General features: G+C 46.8%; 1 long non-coding RNA gene across 4 annotated transcripts; it reads right to left on the bottom strand.

Annotated features, from left to right (window-relative positions):
* Positions 1-211: 211 nt before the first annotated feature.
* Positions 212-17811, bottom strand: LOC128121007 (uncharacterized). Of its 4 annotated transcripts, XR_008222038.1 has the most exons (4): positions 17173-17811; positions 11675-13195; positions 3688-3867; positions 212-1263 (listed from the first exon to the last, which is right to left on the bottom strand). It is a non-coding gene; the product is annotated as an uncharacterized LOC128121007 (long non-coding RNA). The 4 variants fall into 4 exon arrangements; XR_008222036.1 differs by lacking the exon at positions 212-1263 and having other exon boundaries at positions 3669-3867; XR_008222039.1 differs by lacking the exon at positions 212-1263 and having other exon boundaries at positions 3669-3867; positions 11675-13192.
* Between the last annotated feature and the right edge of the window lie 29 nt (positions 17812-17840).

Here is a 17840-nt window from a genome sequence, read left to right as displayed (position 1 = left end):
TCGAGATGGGGCACCTCATGAAGTCCAGGCTGGCTTCAAATTCTTATGTCGCTGAGGATAACCTTGAATTTCTGATATTGTCTCCACCTGTGGTGCTCAGGAGCCAGAGGTAGGTGGATCTCTGAGTTCAAGGCCAGTCTGGTCTACTTAAGAGTTCCAGGACAGCCGGGGCTACAGAGAGAAACCTTGTCTTGAAAAACAAATTAAAAAAAAAAAAAAGGCAGGTTCCAATATTTCAGAATTTCTTCAGGCCATGCTTCATAGTATTCCTTCATGTAGTCAAGAATTTAAGAAATACTTACTTGGTAAGCTTGATACAAGTGATCTGTTTACTATTCAGTTAGAGGAGTGTTTATTGAGCACTCATTAGATGCTAGGTCTGAGCTCATCATCGAATGTAATCGAATGTACTGTCTATTTACCAAACATCTACTGGATACCACTGTCCCCAGTCAGTATCTGGGTATACAGTAGTTCAGTAAATGTCTGAAGGCAGGCTCCCTGGTCTTCGTGCTGAAATGCTCTGTACATAACTAACATACAGCGAAAAGGCTGTGATGTGGGTGTGCTCATGGTGCCAGAGACCCTTATCTCCTCGTACTGCTGGGTGCCTTTCTCTGAGACTTCTCTTCTCACTTGGGAAACAGCTCTTGGAAGAGGAGGTCAGACAGGCTCTGCTTCACCCGATTCTCGGTCTTTCGTGTCCCAGAAGGACTCTGCCTGTAGCACACCTTCATCATCAAGGCCTGGGGTCTGATGGCTGCCACCTTCTCCCACAGGCTGTCACTCCTTCATTCATCAGGCAGGAAGAGGGCAGCAGCTGGGCTCCAAACCTGGCGCTGCTGGCCGAGAGCCGAGAGCCCTGCGTTTGGCCTGACTTCCCTGCTTTGAAGGATTTAACTCTTCCTCCTCACAATCCCATCCCTTGACTTTTGTAATGGCGAATTTAAGAGGCGATCTTCTGTGTGTGTGTGGTGCGCATGTGTGTATGCGCACCTCGGAGGCCAGAGGTGGATGTCCTCTGTCTCGGTGGATCTCTCTCCTCTTCATTCACTGTGGCAGGGTCTCTCCCTGAACCCCGAGTTTGTGATTTGGCTAGTCTAGCTCCAGGGAATCTAGTCTCTGCCTCACAAACGCTGGAATTTCAGGTGGTCCTCCACACCAGCGTGGCTTTTATGTGGGCACTGGGAATCCAAACTCAAACTCTGGTCCTTGTACTCGCAAGGCAAGTAAGTACCTTGTCAGCCATGCCATCTGCCCAGCCTGGGAAATTAAAATTTTTAATTAGGGCTAATACATTAGGTGTACACAGAAGGGGCTAGGCGTCAAATCCTCATCACAGTCACAAAGCTTTAGCACCATATGAACCCCCACCCCGCCCCCCTTCGCCCCCATTGGTACTAGGGATGGGTGTGTGTTTTACCAATGAGTCCTGTCCTCTGCCTCGAGACAAGGTCCCTCAGGCTGGCATGGATTCTTGCCACACACCCACCCCCCATCCTCCCATTCCCAGTCTCTCCCCCCTCTCCCTGTCTCTCTCTAAACCTGTGGTGCCCGCCTTTTAATCCCAGCACTGAGAGGCAGAGGTTAGGGCCGACCTCTGTGAGTTCCAGGCCAGCCAGGACTCCGTGATAAGATCCTGTCTGTTTTGTTTTGTTTGAGACAGGGTTTCTTTGTGTAGTTTTTTTGGCTGCCCTAGAACTAGCTCTGTACGTAGAAATGGCTATGGATCAAATCCTCACCACTGGCTGAGACCCTGTCTTTAAAAGTTTTTTTGTTTTTGCTTTTGGCCTGGTGGTGGTGGCTCACGCCTTTGATCCCAGCACACAGGAGGCAGAAGCAGATGGATCTCCATGAGTTTGAGGCCAGCCTGGTCTACAGAGCTAGTTCCAGGACAGCCAGAGCTACACAAAGAAACCCTGTTTTGAAAAACTAAAATAATATAATTTGTGGACATGAATGTGAGTGTGTACTTGGCAAGATTCCTTGTGCAGACGGCAGAGGACAGTGAGTGGGAGTTGGTCCCCTCCTTCCACCATGTGGGTCCAAGGGATGGCGCTCTGGTCATCAGGCTTGGTGGTAACTGCTTACACCTGCTGAGACAGCTTGCTGGCCCTGGCCTGAAACTCTTTGGTCTCCCTGAGTGTGCAGATTATAGGCTTGTGCTAACCTGCCAAGCCTCCCGTTTATTTAGATAAACACATCTACATCACAACCATCTACAGTGGGATCTGATAGCCTCTTCTGGTTTACATGTAGATAAAGCGTTCATAGACATAAAATAAATTGTAGCCAGGCGGTGGTGGTGCATGCCTTTAGTCCCAGCACTCGGGAGGCAGAGCCAGGTGGATCTCTGTGAGTTCGAGGCCAGCCTGGTCTACTGAGCGAGATCCAGGACAGGCTCCAAAGCTACACAGAGAAACCTGGTCTTGGAAAAACAAACAAACAAACAAACAAAAAAGTAAAAAATACACATCATAACATAAAAGGTAGTTTTAACCATTATAAGCATGTACCACTACACCTTGCTTAATCTTTTCTTTCCTTTCCTATTTTCTTTATTTAGGCTTTTTTTTGTTTGTTTGTTTTTGAGACCGGGTTTCTCTGTGTAGTTTTGGAGCCTGTCCTGGATCTCACTCTGTAGACCAGGCTGGCCTTGAACTCACAGAGATCTACCTGGCTCTGCCTCCTGAGTACTGGGACTAAAGGCGTGCGCCACCACCACCACCACCGGAGTTATTAAAGATGGCTGTGAGTTGATATGTAGGATCTGAGAAGAGAACTCCATCCTCTATCAGTGTAACAAGTGCTCTGAACTGCTGAGCCATCTCTCCAGCCTTCATTTATTATTTATAAGTTGTGTGTGTGTGTGTGTGTGTGTGTGTGTACTTGGACATTAGTGTAGATGCCTGTGGAGGCCAGAAGGGGGCAGTGGAACCTTGGAGCTGGAGTTATTTATAAATTGTGTGTATGTGTGTGTGTGTTTGTTTGTGTGTGTACTTGAACATGAGTGTAGATGCCTGTGGAGGCCAGCAGAGGGCACTGGAACCTTGGAGCTGGAGTTACAGCTGGTTGTGAGCCGCCTGATGTGGTTGTCTGCAAGAATAGTAAGTATGCTTCACTGTCAAGCCATCTCTCCACCTTTTTAAATGAAAACGAAAGGTAGCGGGTAGGGCTGGGGGTATTACTGACGGGTAGAGGATACGCTTGACATGGGTTAAATCCACTGTACCACGAAAGAGGAAGAATGAAGTCCCAACAACAACAAAATGGGTGTCGTGGCATATTACTGTAATCCCAGTCCCTGGGAGGCAGAGACAGGAGGATTGCCACAAGCTTGAAGTCAGACAGGTCTACACAGCAAGTTCTAGGTCAGCCTATGTTACAAAAGAGACCCGTTCTCAACAAAAACAACGAAACACAACATAAACAAAACCAGACCCCATTTGTGAGAGCTCAGTCCCTGAGCTGATGTGTGATGCCAGTACTGAGTCCCAGGCTGTTTTACCCGTGTTTCTGAAGGACCCACTGCAAACCAGGGCTCTATTTATTTATTTATTTAGAAATTTTTTTTCATTCATCTTATACACTAATCAGAGATCCCCCTCTTCCCTCCTCCTGCCCCCCCAGCCTTCCCCTTCCACCCCCCCTACCCCCACCCCCCGCTCCCCAAGCCAGGGTTCGTACACCTCTCTTAATTCACGGAAGCTTGCCGGCAGTCACCATTTGGTTACCAAGGGCACGACCAAGAACATAGATGTAGAGCATTCCAAAGAAGGCTGCTGAGGCTGTGGAACCAAGAGCCCGCCATGACCAAAGGAAGACGTTCTCCACAGGGTGACATTCACTCCATAGCGCTCTATTTTCCTAAGGATGAGGTAGGCAAGCAAATCAATGTTTCAAAGTTAAAACAACAAAACAGGACAAAGAATACAGATGAAGAGACTGACCTCTTCTTTTTTGTTTGGTTTTTTGTTTTGTTTTGTTTCCCGAGACAGGGTTTCTCTGTGTAGCCCTGGCTGTCCTGGACCTCATTTATAGACCAGGCTGGCCTCTCACTCAAGAGATCCACCTGCCTCTGCCTCCTGAGTGCTGGGATTAAAGGTGTGGGCCACCACCGCCTAGCCTGGGTACTACTTTCTAGTAACTTCATTTGGAGCTTTGTTTTGTGATCCTAGGGTCTTGAACATGCTAAACAAGCAGCCGTAGCCCCTCCTGGGTTTTTAACGGTGATTTTTTTTTTTTTGCATACCCATGATTGATTAAGTCACTTGTCATTGGTGATCAACTTTACCTTCAGCACACTGTCCCCGGTCCCCAGTCCTGAAGTAGCAGGTGGGGCTGAAAGTTCCCACCCTTTAATGTTGCTTTAGCGATTCTGGTCACCTAGCTCCCATTTCTGAAGCTACCAGGAGGCTGCCAGGCAGCACTCAGCTCATTAGCATATAAAAAGACAAATCACTTTGGAGATTCAAAAGCTTTTTGAAGTTGTAAGCCAGGAAACTGGGATGAAGATCACACATATTTCAAAATATCACAAGTGCTAAGCTTAAAAAATTAGAATATAAACATATGTGTATGGTCTAAAAATAATTTATCTCCATCAATCTAAGAAAGAAAATATTAATGGTTTGCAATAGCCCCAAGGGTGGAAACACAAAAGATGTCCATCAGCGGATGAATAAGAAAGTAAAATGGGGTGTATTGCTGGCCGTGGAATAATTGACAGAAGGCGAAGGGCCATGCCTGTCATCTCAGCACTCGAGAAGACAACGTAGAAGTATAACTATAAATTTAAAGCTATCCTGAGCTACAGAGTAAGTTCAAGGCTAGCCTGGGCTATGTAGTAAAGCAAGAGAGGAAGACTGTCTCAGAAACGGAAACAACAAACAAAAACAAACACAACAACAGCAAAACCACCAAACCAACAAGTCAATGGAATATTCAGCCTCAAAAGGAATACCAGCACTTGGGAGACCAAGGCAGGAGGGTAGGAAGTCTCAGCTATGCATTAAGACTATACTGGAACTGGAGAGATGGCTCAGTAGTTAAGAGCACTGGCTGCTCTACCAGAGGACCAGGGTTTTGTTCCCAGCACCCACATGGCAGCTCCCAACTGCCTGTAACTCCAGTTCCAGGAGACCTGACATCCTCACATAGACGTACATGTAGGCAAAACACCAATGCACATAAAATAAAAATGAAAACTTATGATTATATATTAAATCGCTCTCAAAAAGAAGCAGATTTGACAGATGTTACAACTAGATGAATCTTGAAGATAGGGTAAGTAAAATAAGCCAGACACAAAAAGATACAGTATGGTTCTTGTCGTCTCCAAACTAGTCAAATTTAGAGACAGAATGATGGGTACCACTAGGGATGTGGAAAGGAAGAATTGGGGATAGTTTTTGATGGCTATGGAGGTAGGGTACTGGGACAAGCCTTTCCTTAGGAACCAGGAGGTGAATTCTGTCTTAAAACGCCTCTGTAAATAGGGACTTAATACCTTCCCATCGATTTACTCTCCTTCCATGCTTCATTCCCCTTTCATTCACTTTGGAACCAAAAAAGCCTATGTTGTACAGCATAAGCTTATCAGTTTCTCCTCTCCCTCTTTTTTGAGGTAGTCTCACGTAGCCAAGGCTGGCCTTGAACTCTGGATCTTCCTACCACCATATCTAGCATTCTGTCTGTTTTCTGTGGAATCCAAAGTAAGATATGCTGGGCAGTTCACACACTCTCCCACTGATGAGCATTTGACCTGGTTCCTATTTTCTTGGGATTGTCGTGGAACTACAGTGCACCCTTGTTGCTTACCAGGGTTTCTCCAGAATGTGCTGAGCAGTAAGCCTGCTAGAGCCTAAGCTACATAGACTTCCAGCGTCACCGGCCACCACTTGGTTCCCTACAGCTAGGCCTGATGGGCCGGCCCTCTTTCTCCTCTCCTAGCACAAGTTTGTCTGCTGTGGAGGGCACTTCCCCAACACAGCTTAGCTAAGCTTCTCTCTCCCTTAGAGTCCAGCTCTCCACATCAGTTCCTTAGCAGTTTTCCCTCACTTTGACCCAACCACAGACTGGGTCAGTCTTCCCTATGCTATCTATGTACCTGTAAAAAGCATAACAGCATGCTGATAGTGATTGCCAAGCATTTGAGAGGAATCAGCTTGATCCTCAATGCTTGTGCACACGCGCACGCGCACACACACACACACACACACACACACCCCTTTGCAGTATTTACAGTTTGCAACGTTCCATTGATCTCTGCAACTATTAAGACAGACTGTCTCCCCAGACTACATTGTAAATTCCTGAAAGCAGTAACCACATAGGAGGCAATTGATAACTGCAGGTCATTCTCTATTGTAACTCATTTGAACTGTAACTTTTCTAGCTAGCATCTATCACGACCACCACAGGGTCTTACTATGGTAAGACACAGGTTAGCTTGGGACTTGCTACATAGATCAAGCAGGCCTCAAAGTCACAACGATCCACCGGCCTCTGCCTCCAGAGTGCTAGGACTGAAGGTGTGAGCCACCATGCTTGACATTGGCATGCTTTTAATTTTTTAAGAAAGATTCTATGTGTAAAAATGTTCTGCCTGAAGTGTAATAGTCCTATTAAGAGTTTGCTTTTGGGGCTGGAGAGATGGCTCAGCGGTTAAGAGCACTGGCTGTTCTTCCAGAGGTCCTGAGTTCAATTCCCACATGGTGGCTCACAGCCATCTGTAATAGATCTGGGGCCCTCTTCTGGCCTGCAGGGATACATGAAAACATTACACTGTATATATAATAAATAAATAAATCTTTAAAAAAAATGTTCTGCCTGCATTTATGTATGTGAACCATGTGTGTGCCTGGTGCCCTGTGGATAAGTGAGTGCTGGATTCCATGGAAAGGCAGAAATGACCATGAGCTGTGGTGTGCATCCTGGGAGCCAAACTTAGGTCCTGCACAAGAGCAACAAGTGCTCTTAACCACTTAACCACTCACACGTTGTCATCAGTAGCCTTACTAAGAGTGGAGCTTGCCTTGAGTTCTATACCTAACATTGAAGGGGGTAAAAAACCAAAAACATCTACTGGGTCGAGATAACATTATGGGCCGGGCCGTGGTGGCACATGCCTTTAATCTCAGCACTTGGGAGGCAGAGCCAGGTGGATCTCTGTGAGTTCGAGGCCAGCCTAGTCTACAGAGCAAGATCCAGGACAGGAACCAAAGCGACACAGAGAAACCCTGTCTTGAAAAAACAAACAAACAAAACCAAAAAAGATAACATTATGGACATAGTCTCTGTCTTCAATTACAGATTCAGGCCAATAAGGGGATTAAAGGCGTGCGCCACCACTGCCTGGCACTAACTTCATTTTTTTCAACACATATTTACCAAGAACCTACAATGAGCCAGATTCTGTCTTAGGGGAGGAGAATAATTTGTTCTTTGTCACATTGGCATCTTAGTGGGGGAGGGGGGAAATTAAAAGAAGACATGATCAATGGGGATTACTGCTTCAGAGAAAAGAACAGAAAAAGGCAAGTGGGGACCATGACTATGATGCCTGTGGTCTGATTTCACATCCCCGACAGTGATGAGAGAGGAGGAGGTCCACAGAGGTGATGTCAATTCCTCGGGGACACCATACTGAGACATGAGGACCCTAAAGGTCTAAGAACCCATCTTGCCAATTACCTTTCTCTGGGCGCCTGCTCCTGGGACTATGATGTAGACAATGCAAGTGTCACACTTTCTTCCAAAGGCTTAAAGCCCGGCAGGCAGGTACGCTTGCTTCCTGGAACCTTGTAATCAGAGAGTCCCACTGAGTCATCAAAGCAGTGGGCAGACACGAAGCATAATCATGGACAAGTTACAGATAGGGAGGCCAGCCTGTAGACTCATACTGATGAATCCATTCCAGAGACCACCAGCAGGAGGTAAAGTTCTTCTAGAATGTTCTGCTACTGTTGGCGAATTTAAAGCTAACAGCTGGCTCGGGGGTCCCTCACCCTTCAGTTCTCTCATGAGCTGGTAGGCCAGGCAGGGAGGGGCCAGTTACCTAGTGACTGACTAAGCTTGGTCCCCGCCCTTCTCTCACCCATCACCCTAGACTGGGGTTCCGGAGGAGGATGTAGGGTGCATGTTCGAAGGCTTCAGATGTGCACAGTGAGGCTGGGGCTCGGCCCTCAGTGGCCTGTGACTCATCAGCTTCTGGCCAGTGACTCTCACGAACCATGGCGGGCAGTCTACAGTCTGGCATATTGAGCAGCTGGAGAGACACAGCACCCTCTTCCTCCAACTCCACACTGTAGCATGTTTTTTTTGTGTCAGGAAGGCCCCTAAGAACCTGCATAATACAACCCCCCCACCCCCCAACCCCCACCCCGTCCCTGCTAAAGGTACTCTTTAAAGTTTAGCTGATTGAGCTGAAAATAGATATATTTCAGGGTTTGAGAAGCGTACTTCTCCATCTAACTTTATATTTTTGAGACAAGGTTTTTCTGTGTAGTCCTGGCTGTCTGAAATTTGCTCTGTAGAGAAGCCTGGCCTCAAACTCAGGGGTTCACTCCCTGACACCCCTGGTGCTGGGATTAAAGGCACACACCCCACATCCAGCTTCATGTAACTCTCCAAAAAAAAATTTTTTTTTTTTTGAGACAGGGTTTCTCTGTGTCGCTTTGGTGCCTGTCCTGGATCTTGCTCTGTAAACCAGGCTGGCCTCGAACTCACAGAGATCCACCTGGCTCTGTCTGCCGAGTGCTGGGAACAAAGGCGTGCGCCACCACCGCCCAGGAACTCTATATGTTTTTAAAGATTTATTTGTAAACAGTCAGGCAAAGTGGCACATATTTTTAATCCCAATAGTTAGGAGGCAGAGACTGGAGGATCTCAATGAGTTTGAGGCCAGCCTGGTCTATAGAATGAGTTCCAGGATAGCCAGGGCTATATAGAGAGATCCTGCCTCAAAACAAGCAAAAAGATTTATTTGTATGTACTTAAACTATTTCCTTTTTATACTTATTTAATGTATAGGAGTGTTTTTCTTGCATGTATGTGTATCTCATATATACCAACAGATGCTTGTGAACCACCATGTCTGTGCTGGGCACTGAACCCAGGTCCTTTGACAAGATCATCAAGTGCTCTTTGTTGTTGTTATTGTTGGTGGTTTTTTGAGACAGGGTTTCTCTGTGTTACAGCCATGGCTGTCCTGGAACTCCCTTGTAGACCAGGATGACTTCAACCTCACAGAGATCCGGCTGCCTCAGCCGCCTGAGTGCTGGCATTAAAGGCGTGCACCACCGCCACTCAGCTCAGCCCCTAACCATTGAGACATCTCTCCAGCCCGAGTGCTTTTCAGTGTGGAGTTTCTGGGCCAGATCCAAGGGGCTAAAATTAAGGTCTGTCTTTGCAAGGAAATTTTTACTTATCACACAAGAGGCAGATGTTAGATGGCTAAGAGTTTCTCTTGGAGGTGGGGAGAAACGCCAACTGTCCTTTTTCAGAGCATTCTACTTTCCCCAGGGGGAAAGCCTGTTCTCTACCAGGAACAGGTGGCATGGGAAGGAGGGGAGGGGTTTCCTGTAAGGGCTGCTGTGTGTGCGTATCAAGGTTATGTTTCATGAATGACCTGTGAACCGTCACTTTGAAAAGGGTTAAGGCCACTGGCACCACCTGCAAAAGATATTACAGTTATTATTATTATTATTATTATTATTATCCAGGGAAAGGAAACTCTAAGTCCTGTGGGAGGGAGAATAGTGTGGGCATTTGGGAGGAATAGTAGGGTGCTGGGCTTCCATTTGAGCTGTCTTTCTAGAATAGATGGACAGAGGTGTTGTTTGAGATATGAACTGTATTGAGGTGACATACAGGGATGGGAGGATGTAGCTAGGTGCTTGCCTATCATTCACACAGCCATGTTCAATCCATGTTCAATCCCCAGCACTATAAAGCCAGGCACGCACCTGGGGAAGGATCGCCCTGATCTCAGGGCGGTCTGGTGACAGCAGAGGTAACAAGATACATCCAGCTCTTTCCATTGCCACAGGTTCAGCATTTGTGGATTGAATGATTATTTATATATGTGTGTGTGTGTGTGTGTGTGTGTGTGTGTGTGTGTGTGTGTGTGTGTGTATGTTGTGCAGATGGGGACACACGCACACACAGAGACCAGAGGAGGGCATAAGATGTCCTCATTCTTCATCTCATTCCTTTGAGGCAGGGTCTCTCTTGAAGCTCATGTTTCTCTGATAGGCTAGCAGCCGGTATGCTCCAACAATCCTGTCTCTACCCGTACATAGTTCGGGTGTAAGATCAGGCTCAGCTGATGTAGGTGTTAGGAGCCAAATTCAGGAATTCGTGTTTGCTCCTTTCCGGCCCCTATTTATATTATATTATATATATTTATATATTATTAGTTTTTTGTCCTAGGAATTGAATGTAGGGCCTCATACATGCTAAGCACTGTATCTCCAACCTCAGAAAATATATTTTAAAGAAGCCCATCTGGCGTTAGGTGTGGTAGTTTACGACTGTAATCCTATCATTCATGAGGCTGAGGGCAAGTGGCTCTTTCTGAGTTTGAGGCCAGCTTGGTTAACGTAGTGAACTCCAGGTCAGCCAAAGCTATACAGGGAGGCTCTGTCTTAAAACGACAACGATAAAGAACGAACTAGGTCCAGCACTCAAGAGGCAGAAGCAGGCGGATCTCTGTGAGTTCGAGGCCAGCCTGGTCTACAGAGCGAGATCCAGGAAAGGCGCAAAGCTACACAAAACCCGTGTCTTGAAAAAAACCAAAAAAAAAAAAAAGAACGAACTAGGGACTGGCAAGATGGCTCGGCCAATAAAGACGCCCTTCCATTACACCTGATGACCTGAGTTTGAACCCTGAGACCCACATGGTGGAGTGAGAGAACCCACTCCTTCCTTCAGGTTGTCCTCGGATTTCCACACATGCGCTATGGTGCTGACTGCCCCCGCCCCACAACAAAAACCAATAAAAATGGAAAATAAGAAAAATAACAATATAACCCAAGAACTCCATCCCGCTGGGCTTTCTAATTCCAGCTGAGGATGAGGATCGTAAGCTGAAGGCTAGCCCGGGCAATTTAGGAAGGCTGAGTTTCAAAAGACAATGAGAAAAAGGGTTTTGGGGACATAGTTCAGTAGTAGAATGCTTGCCTAGCATGTGCAAGGCCCTGGGTTCACCAGCACTGGAGGAAAAAAAAGTCCATCCTTAATTTCAATTTTTTTCCCCTCAACTATCCCATCTTCTCTGCCTTGTCATTTTCCCTAAACAACACAACTATACTGTAACAACTATTTACCCAGCAATTGAGTATTGGGTATACGACATGATCTTGAAATAACTCAAAGAGTACCAGGAGGCTGGGGTGGGGGAGTGGAGGTTCTAAGGAAACACCACCGTTATAGGACTTGAGTATCCCTGCATTTTGCTGTCTGGAGTCCTGCGTCTGATTCCCTGAGGAAACCTCGGGGCAATCTAATGTGCTGAGCATGAGAAGGTGGCAGGAAAGAAGATACCCAAGCATCTTCTAGGAGGAGGATGTTACGGAGGTGGCAGCTGGCAGGACAAGTGCCGAGGGGGAAGGACCAGCAGGTGCAAAGGTCGGGAGGAGGCAAGGATGTCTAGTCAAAGGACTCAAAATACCTAGAGCAAGGAGGTCAGGCTAAGAGCTGCTGTGGCTGGGGAAAGAGCTACTCCATCCTCCACGGGTGACTCTTCCCCCGAACCTTCAAAGTGGAAGGCGGCAAACTGTTAGGGTTCCGGTGCCCGGAACGCCAGCTTCATTGGAACAGCATCATCGGATGAACCCTTTTCTAACACGGGCTCATACAGTACCCCTGTGACTAGAGCGTGTTTCTTCTTACAACCTCCCTTTCACAGGTGAGGCAGCAGACTGTCCAACGTCTTTTATCTTGATGTACTGTCTCGAGGTTTACAGTGTTCCTTTATGTAAATGGTTTAGTTCTAGCAGGTGCCTTCGACTTGCGATAATATACATAAAAGCCTCGTTTTCTTCTTTTTTTAATAGAGAAACCTAAACACGAGGCATCATGAATTGGCTGGACCTCTGGCTCTCTCCAGTTCAGCCTGTAGGAGTCAGGAAACCCAGGAAAGGGCAATGGTTATTGCCAGAAGGCCAAGTGGCTTCTCAAAATTCCCCACGTCTATTCTGGGTCTCCCTCTGGGGCAGCTCTTAAGATACCATCTTCTGCCAAACAGAGTTTGTTTCTCAGAAGCTGCAAGAAGTGGGAGGTTTGTGGGGGGGGAAAAAAACCCCTGCATCAACAACTCCAAAATCCCCTGCAGCAGCCTGAGCTGCACAAAGGGTCTGAGTTCTGAACAAAGGGCTGGGTGAGCCTGGAAAGTAAATGCTGCTGACATCCTCTCTCCAGCTGTGAACTGGGGGTCTGAGGGCTGCTGCAAAGGTCATCTGTCTCCACATCTTCGGGGCAGGAAATGCTATTCAATCCTTCCAGTGACTGATCACTTTACAAGATGAATGGAAATGTCTCCACCATGGGTCTGTGTTCTGACAGCGCACAAAGTGAACCAAACTTCTCCCCCGGGCCTCCTACTCAGCGAGGTCAGCTGATTCCTTGTCTTTAAAAAAGTTCAAAACTTTCATCCAGGCCATCTGTTCCCTGGTATTCCAGTGGTAGGAGAGATCTTGTCTCCAGGAGCTGGACCCAAAGACAGCACCTGAGGAGGCCCTTCTGTTTCTGCTTCATCTTGCAAAGTCAAAGAAATGCAAAGGACACGGTAGGCCCTCAAGGGTTAACTGCCAGCCTTCTTGTCCATCCCTCAGAGACTGTCAACCAGTGACAGCTGAGCATGATGAAGTAATGCCTGCCCTTTCGTTTCCATTGGCTACCATACATGTCCATCAACCCCAAGATGCAAGTTTTGAAAGAATCTTTGAACTTTTATGACTCTCTTTCCCAGCGTTAACCCTTTAACTCATCTGTGGATTCAGGGGTTCTTCCCATCCTTGCACAGGAATAGACAGTCTGAAGAGCAGGATTCTGTGTAGAATGTCAAACTCTTCCCCTCAGGGTCAGGTCTGAAAGTCTCTGGAGAGTTTTGTTTTTTCTTTTTGACTTTAATCCACAAGGGACTTTTAAAACACAAAATAAACAATCACTTGAACAGAAACAGCTTGGTCTGCTGATAGATGAAAACAAAGTGTATTTTAAATTACAAAAGTAATACAAAACAGAACAAAAGCGTGTCTAAGACTTGTTAGTGCTGGGCCTTGCACACACAAGCTTTTACTGTATTTTAATTTCTATTTATGCCCCCCCCCCCCCAGTGCCCTAGCATGCTGTGGATTGAACCCAGAGCCCCTACATGCTGGCATGAGCTCTATTCCTGAGCTACACCACTAACCTGGAATTCATTTCTGAGTAGGTTTCACATCTCCATGGTATGGAGCTGAAAAGGCACTATAGCATATAGAACGAAATTAAATCCCTCAGATCTGAACCAGGCAATATTCATATGAACACATGGTTAAAGTTTCACAGTGTATCACAGAATAACTTCTCATGTTTCTTTTCCCCATTGTTGTGTCTTTCCAAAGAAAATTCAATGCATATAAATGGTTAAGTATAGCTGAGCAGTGGTGGCGCACGCTTTTAATCCAAGCTCTTAGGAGGCAGAGGCAGGTGGCTCTCTGTGAGTTGGAGGTCAGCCTGATTTACAGAGACATCCAGGGCTACACAGTGAAACCCTGTCTCAAACAAACAAACAAAATAAGTATAGACCTGTAGATAAATCATCTTTGGTTTACCCAACTAGTGATCAAAATTTAGTATTCTCTATCTTGTTTTTATTTAAGATATCCTCAGGTCATTCCATGTAAGCATATATTCTCTTTTTTTCAATGCTGAAGATCAAACGGAGCACCTTGGTTTAGTTTTGTGTGTGTGTGTGTTTTTGATAGGACCTCATTATGATTGGCCTGGAATTCTTGACCCCCCTGCCTGAGCCTCTCAAATGCTGGGATTAAAAGAACTATGTTACCATGCCTTGCTCAAGCTTTGAGTTAATAGTATATGGTTCTTGAGTCAACCATATATCATCCCTTTTAAAAGTTATTTTTAAGATGTGGGCAGGTGGGCCAATCCTATCCAACTGGTACCCAGCTAGGCTCTCAGGCATTAGGAGCAAGTGCTTTGAAGCCTAAGGCTGTAGAATTCACATTATACGTGCTCTTCCATACAACCTTTGCCTGATATCTTTGCCTCTGTGGGCTCTTCATACATTCAATTTGTGTCTTAGGATAGTTGATTATGGAGATGCTAAGCCAAACCGGACCTTGACTCATGCATAAATAGCCTGGTGGTACTTTAAGAGCAATAGTGGGAAATACCCCCAAGGCTTCATTGTTTTAAGTTTTCTGTTTGCTTGCAGCTCTGGGATTGGATCCAGGGCCTTGCATATGATGCTAGGCAAGTGCTGTATCACTGAGCTATAACCCTAGCCCATTCATTTTTTTATTTTTGAGACAAGTTTTCATTATGTTGCCCAGGCATGCACTACCATGCCCAGCTTAAGTCTGGGTATTTTTGCTACAAGTTTATTTTAATAGTAGAGTGAGTTCTTGGTTATAATTCTGGAGTAGCTGGGTTCCATCCCTTGCGCATGCACACACATGATGGGCGACTGTAATTGACAACATAGGTATATAATATTCCTATCTGTTCTATGTCATAGTCCCACAGGTAGGCTTACATAGTGGCCAGGCACGTGGACCCTGGATTCCTACAAGCTCTTGGTTCGAATCCTATAGCCATGGTATCATTGTGGTTAAATAACTTAGCATTTCTTTGAGCCTTAGCTATAAAGGGGGAGAAATTGGCAAAGATTCAGAGAGATGGCAGATAAAAAGGGCTTTGCGCACAGGCACTGTAAGTTCTTCAAAGCCTGGAGCGAGAAGCTGGGATAGTCCCAAGATGCGGGAGACAGAGGCAAGAGGCTCTTGCAAAGTTGGAGACCAGCCTGGTCTACATAGCAAGTTCTAGGCTAGCTAGGGCTAGGCCGAGAACCTGTCTCACAAAGAGGAAAGGCAAGAGCTAGTGTAATGGTGTGGTAACAGTTTGTTTTTTTCCCAGTCCAGAAACCCTGGCTTCTGAGAGCTCCCTCCGGCATCAGTCTTCATCTTGTTAAGCCACTGGTCTACTCCCAGCCAGCCCACTCTGTGTGTGTGTGTGTGTGTGTGTGTGTGTGTGTCTTGCTGTCTGTCTGTCTTTGGACACAGAGCTTCTTAAGCTAGCTTGTGAGGATGGATGAAACGATCGAATGAGTATAACACAGACAGGTAGGATCTGACGGAGCCTTTTACCCAGACCAAGCAGGGAGGTACAGGAAGTCACTGTTACTTTGTTTCCAGTGGGGCTGACTTGGGTGTTTTCCTGCATTAAAAGCACATCTTTTCTCTCCCTTCACCTAGTCGAGGCTCCTGGGGGACAATCAGCCAAAGTTAGAGCTCCCAGGGTCTGGCCCTTCCCCCTTTGGTCCAAAATAACCTCCTCCCCCACTTGGAGCGAATGCTTGGAATTCTTTCAAGCGAGGACAGAGCCTTTCATCTGCCAATTACTGATAAAGAGAAAATGCAAATATGCCTCGGAAGGTGATCCATCAAGGGCCCAACGTTTATTGAGTGACCACTGGGACCCAGCAGAGGGGTGGGCACTCTGGGGGAGTCAAAGGGGAACCAACTGCCGCCTGGCCCATTCTTCTCCGAGGTTTGAGGTTTGTAAAGGGAGGGGATTAAATCAGGTGACTAGTCAACAACCCCATCCCACTCTGGACAAGCCAGAACTCCCCATGGATGTGATAGATGGACTTAACTGCTTTTATATGAAGGTAGCTAACATGAGACTTTTTCCTAGTGCCAGCACTGGGGAGGGAGGGGGGTACAGGGACTCCAGGAAACCACAGGGGGAGAGAGGAGAGAGGCTCAGGGAGGAAGATGGAGGGTGCTCTCAAGTGTCCTAATCAACAGTTTTGCTTTCCGCTTGCACTGATTCTCAACCCAAGCCCCTCCTTTAAGCCAGGTCTATTTCATTTTGAAGCATAAATGAAGCTGGTGAACATTCGAAAAAGGGCAGGCTGTGTGATTGTGGGTGAATGGTTTTGCCTTCCCGATCCCAGCCTCTTGGTTTACAAAACAGAGCTACAAGGCAACAAGACCTTTCCTTTAAAACATTTTCTCACAAGAGGCAAATAAAATGATGCACTTTTTTTGTGTGCTTGTGTGTGTGTGTGTGTGTGTGTTGAGTGTGGAACTCAGGGCCTGATGGTTGCTTAGGCCCAATATTCCACCACTGAACTGCATCCCAGCTGGTCCCTGCTTTTCAACAGAGGGGTGGCTGGAAAGCCTGCCTCCTGGATGCAGCTGAAAGCTGAACCAATGTAGGTGTGATTTCAGTTTGACAAAGTTTGATGTTTATCGCCTCATCCCAATGCAAAAGATTTCTACTGCTAACGTGGATTGATGGAATTGAACTTCAGAGAGTAGCTTTGGGGACAGGCAGAAAAAAGGACAGCCCGACAGGGTAGGAAATTCTAACGTGATGGAGGGAGGAGCATATTATCTCTTAGGGTGACCAATTCTGAGTTGTGGCTCACAGCTGATCTCAGGTGGCAAGGCCACTTCCTCCCCACATCTGTCTGAGCTAGCGCTTGTTGACACTGGGGCAAGACACAAAGAGCAACCACCCAGATTCATCATTTCTTGAAGCCAGGTTTCCCAATGTGCAGACTGATCCGCTTTAACTCGTGTACTGGGCAAGAAGCTGCCATTGGCCATCTGAGCGATCTCTCAGAGTATCCCTGGTGCTGTCATTAGGCCTTGCAGGGCACAAGAGGCTGGGTGGGAACTGAGTTTAGAGCCAGCTTTTCTCATAGCTAAAATGGACCTGATTTGCCTATTTTGGAATTACAGGATCACTCAGGACCAATTCTGCACTACTCAAGGGGGGGGCAGAGGAGCATCAAGGGATCTGGTACTCTGTACATATTCAGAGGGTGCCCCTACCTCTGCTGAGAGGCAATATTGATTAATCTAGGTGTGCTATCTCAGAAAGTCACGAACATCCCTACCACTTTACTCTTAAATTGCCACACAAGGAGCTTACCTTTTGCCTGTTTGTGAGCTGCGTTAGAGACGCTGACTCCGATTCTCTTTCCCTCCTGTGTATCGATTTATCTCTTCTCGGCGAATGTAGAGACTTTTTTTTTTTTTCTTTTCTCGCCCAACTTATTTCAGGGCTCTTCCACCAAGGCTGTCCGAAATGAATGAATGAAAGGCCGTCTTCCGGTCAGATGCAGTCTGAAAGGCTGTGGACTGGCTGTATTTCCTGTACCTGTGCGTGTGTGCCCTGCCCATGTTATTATTTCAGTCTCGGGAGCTTAAAAGTTAGGCAGTCTATACAGATACAGAGCTGCGCTAATTTCTTCCTGAGCCCCTCAGATGCCTCCTCCATATGGCAGGTTCGCAAATGGATAGGGGTCTGGGCAGGCTGGCCCCTCCCCCCCAGGCATGCAGTAGAAAAGCAAACACAGAAAAAGAAATTCTACGTACAAAACACTTTGAATTTAGGTCGCCGGCACAGGTAATGAGGAGGGGTAGACTCAGGAAGAGAGGGGCAGCCGTGGGTAATCCGAGTAAGGGGGCAGGGGCAGAGGTGGGGGGTCGTTTTGGGGGGTGCCAGGCCCCGGGGGCTTTCACGCCAGCAGGCTCGGCTAGCATTTCCGTGCCTCCCGCTGAGGCCATCCGTGCAAATCTGCACCTCCCTCCCCACCC

This window comes from Peromyscus californicus, unplaced genomic scaffold (assembly GCF_007827085.1).
Source record: "Peromyscus californicus insignis strain IS unplaced genomic scaffold, ASM782708v3 Scaffold_2__1_contigs__length_46816999, whole genome shotgun sequence".
In the NCBI taxonomy this organism is placed as follows: Eukaryota; Metazoa; Chordata; class Mammalia; order Rodentia; family Cricetidae; genus Peromyscus; species Peromyscus californicus.
This window is presented reverse-complemented; position numbering and strand designations above follow the sequence as displayed.